Raw genomic sequence first — 4,242 nt, 5'->3', positions numbered from 1 at the left:
CAGAGCCCAACTTGGGGCCCGAACTCACAAATTGTGAAATCAAAGTTGGACACTTAACCGGCTGAGCCACCAGGAGCCCCGGATATATTCATTTCTTTGGAAAATACGTGAGTTTTTCATCCCCCCAAAACATTGGCCTCACACAAGTGCCCTTGAAATATTTAGGTTGTTGATTAAAAAATAATGAGCCATGAAAAAAGCATGATTTGTGTTCAGTTTCTCAGTTGTCTTTAATTCCTTTCTGTGTCTTCAAGAATTCGATTTTAAAATATTTCCTCCTTCTACCCCTCCCATAAGTCACCATCAGCTGTGAATCAAGTTCCAGGAACAAGAGAGGCTGTGTTATCAAGTCAATAGGAGACTTTCACTGTCTTTTTTTCTGGGTTTCTTTACTTTCTCTTTTTCCAATGTCCTGCTGTGGAATCTCTTGTAACAATCAGAGTCCCGGTATAAGTGACCTGTTCCCCTGAGTGTGCTGTTTGCCCAGAAGAATTTCCAAGAATTCCTTCAAAAAATAAAAGGAAAAGCTGATTTTGTAGGGAGCAGAAGTAGCTCTTGGGCCCCATACAATCATATTTCCAATCAGCACGTGGTATTGGCTACATTGAACTGGATTGTGTGTGCATGTGCGTGTGCGTGTGTGTGTGCGTGTCCCATTGATGTTATAAAAGGACATTCTGATTTCTCATTTTTTGAGTGGTAATTCGATCATAACTAGCTAATAGGTGTGTATGAAATAATAGTCAGGTTCTTAGGAACATGGGTTTGGCCTTTAAAATACAGCAGCTTCTCTTGCATTAAAATCAAACAACATAGGACACAAACAATGTTCTAAGCAGGACCAGGTGTCCACGGAGTGTCTCCCACCCCCATGAAGCTTCTGTTCCCCCATGTCGCTATGCACGTGGCGACAATGTAACCTGATTCAAAACCGATGGTTTCCTCCGGGTCCTCAGGAGGTCCTGAGGAGGGGAGTGTCTACAGCAAGGTTGGGTCCTACATGGTCAGGTGGCTTTTCAGCCTTCTCAGGGAGAAGCGCCCATCTCCTGCAGGTCCCTAGAATGCCAGGGGCGGTCCCCAAGGGTCCAGAATCGTGCCTGGGACTCCACACAACTTCAAGAAGCAGAACACCTTAACGCTTTCCTTATGCATACGATGTGCGGGCTCTGAGCAGGGTTCTTTAGGTACATTACCCCACTGCGTCTTTATTCCAGCTCCAGAACATTCAGCCTTGGCAGACCTTGAGCTTCAGAGAGGTTTTAAGCTGGCACATCATGGGGGAGGTGGGAAGGGAACCCAAGTCAGTATCTGTAACTTGCCTTCTGAGCTTAATTCCTCCGTGACTGAAGTCCTTGCTTTGTCGAGGCATTCCCATGGGGCTGGCCTGGGGACTATTGACGGGTTCTCTTGTTCACACCTGCAATTTACTCCCTTCCTTGCACCCCCACACCCCCAAGGGGCTGGGAGCTCTGTCAGCCCAGCCCTGCTGGGTACCAGCCCTTAGCAATACCTATACCCTGCCCAGCATTCATGCATTCGCTCCTGCACATTCCCTCTCCCCCCGTAAGTCACCTGTTACCCTCAAAGACGTCATGCACTTCCTTGCAGTGAATGACCTCTGCTCCAAAAATAGTCACAATAATAATGGTAATAATAACAATTGCTATTATTATTTATAGCATCAGTGTTATGGGTTGAATTGTGTTCTTTCCAAATTTGTATGTTAAAGTCCTAACATAGGAGATAGGGTCTTTATGGAGGGAATCAAGGTGAAATGAAATGGAGGGTGGGCTCTGATCCAGTATGGCCGATGTCCTCTTAAAAAGGGGAAATTTGGGCGCAGAGGCTGCACAGAGGAAACACGATGTGGAGAGATGGGGAGAACACGGCCGATGCACACTACGGACAGAGCCCGGTGACACATTCTCCCTCTCAGCCCTCATCACAAACCAACCCAACCCAGCACCTTGATTTCGGATGCTGAGCATCTCAAAATGTGAGTGAACATATTTTGCTGTGTAAGCCCCTTGTCTGTGAGGCTTTGTTATCATAGCCCTGGCAATGTGATAACAACAGCAATAACTAAAAACGTTGTATGTATGTATGTATACAGATGTGTGCACACACAATATATATGCATATGCCATGTACCCTACATCTGTAGTGCAAGGTGCTGGGCAAGATTCTTTTTATTTTTTAATGTTCATTTATTTTTGAGAGAGAGAGAGACAGAGCAGGAGGGGGGTGGGCAGAGAGAGAGGGAGGCACAGAATCCGAAGCAGGCTCCAGGCTCTGAGCTGGCAGCACAGAGCCCGACGTGGGGCTCGAACTCACAAGCCGAAGTTGGACCCTCAACCGACTGAGCCCCCCAGGCGCATGCCTGTGCAGGATTATTTTAATGCAGTGTCTCCTGAAATCCCCCCCAGTGATCTAATGCCCTCGGTGATGCTGAGATTTAGAGTTTAGGAAATTCGCCCAAGACCACACAGCCAGTAGGCGGGCAATCAGGCCAAGCCCGCAGTTTGCATTCGAGAATGCTGCCTGTCACCAGCATGGCGGGCCATTCTCTGTTTGCCGGATCTGAGCCCCGGGTGTCCCCACCGTGAACTGCTCCTCTGTCTCAAATGTCAACAATGTCGTCAAAACAACAATGATTTTTTTCAAATCACTAACGTTCAGAGGACATTAAATTAAGTAGGGGTTCTCATATTCCCGGTCTCCACATAGCAGAAAAATCTGTTAGGATGAAGAAGGTAATCTCATTAGTAAGCCGTTACCTTGGAACTGAAGGGCAAGTGTGGTTGCTGTTGTTTCTGGAAACAGAGGGGTTTGGTCCTGAACAAAAGCTAGCCTGGTACAATGTAGTATAGATGCTTTATGAATAGGTCACTGTTTACAACGCACAACTCAGCGTTGCTTCAGAATCGGCCTGGTTTCCCGTCCTGCAGGCCGGGGTTGGCAGTGGGAAATTTGCGTGTGACAGAGCTCGGGGAGTTCATGTTGAAGTGGAGGGTTTCAGCCCCCAGTCCTCATGGGGGCAACCGAAAAACATCTTTTTCTCTTGGCAGGTCAGCCTAGAAATCGCTGTGGGGGCAGAAGGAGACAGAGGCTTTGACCATCAGACGCTACAGATTAAACATCATATATTTTGATCGACACATGTTAGCAACATACCTTCCAAACACACCCATGTGGGGTTGAACCGTGTCCTTGGTAAGTGGGTCTTCCTACTGTTCCACATTTATGGCTTTCTGTAAGACTTACTGATCTCATACACACAGATTTTGATGCAGAGATTCGGGGAAATCAGAGTAGATTTATAGTATTTATACAGTTAGCTAAGAGAACCTCCTCTAAAGTCTTACAGCGAAATCTTACAGCAAGAGATTACTTCTCATTTTCGGTGGCTTTCATCAAAGCGGATCAATTGAATTATGATTCTTGTTGATTTTGTGAAATTCTGGTACCAGCAGGGTAAAGCGGTGAGACCACGGGTTGCGCTGGTCCTCAGAACATACTTATTTCCCTTGCCTGACGTAATATTTTGAATTTTTTTACATAATGAGAAGTCGAGACCCCCTAAAATATGGCTGGTTTCACCAACTGGTTTATGCATCTGAAAAATTATTCTTTCCCAGCAGTTAAGATTCCACAGTGAGGCCTTTGGGCAGAGAGAGGACCTGGTGCAAAGCCGCGGAGCATTGTGGGAGAAACATGCCCAGGGCGGGGAGGGGCGGGGATTTCTGTGATGGACGTTACCCCTCTGGCAAGTGAGAGGAGCACCAGCCAATAAATGCTGCTTCCTCCTCAATGGATGTGAGCCTCCTGGGCAATCAGACAAGCTTGGGTAGAAAGGAACCATTTCACTGGGGCCAAAGGTCACATTCTGTGGGAGAGAAACCAACGAGAGAGACCGTGATTGGTCCAAGGCCACGCGACCAGTAAACGGCAACACGGAGATTCTACACCAGGTTTCCTGATCGTTAGTTCCGTGTTTTCAACAGAATGCCACCGTCACTAGTCACATCCTAGTCAGAGCCGGTGAGCGAGCGCCACAGGACGCCATCTTGAAGGGCGGTGGGCGGTGTGTGCCCGCCGTCATCTTGTCCCCAGTGCCTGCCGTACGGTGGGAGCTCCACCACGTCTGTCAAATTAAAGCTCGAAAGAGTAAACACGTTTTCTCTTCATGATTATTTTTAAGTAATTCTAATATTCCTTTAACAGTACTGGTAGTTTTGGCCT

The 4,242-nt window shown here is 47.2% G+C and overlaps 1 long non-coding RNA gene across 1 annotated transcript; it reads right to left on the bottom strand.

Moving 5' to 3' along the window:
• Window positions 1-219: 219 nt before the first annotated feature.
• On the bottom strand, window positions 220-3,815 carry LOC122231110. Its single transcript, XR_006208262.1, has 3 exons — window positions 3,175-3,815; window positions 2,778-3,084; window positions 220-505 (listed from the first exon to the last, which is right to left on the bottom strand). It is a non-coding gene; the product is annotated as an uncharacterized LOC122231110 (long non-coding RNA).
• Between the last annotated feature and the right edge of the window lie 427 nt (window positions 3,816-4,242).

Source organism: Panthera tigris, chromosome A1 (assembly GCF_018350195.1).
Source record: "Panthera tigris isolate Pti1 chromosome A1, P.tigris_Pti1_mat1.1, whole genome shotgun sequence".
Taxonomy (NCBI): domain Eukaryota; kingdom Metazoa; phylum Chordata; class Mammalia; order Carnivora; family Felidae; genus Panthera; species Panthera tigris.
This window is presented reverse-complemented; position numbering and strand designations above follow the sequence as displayed.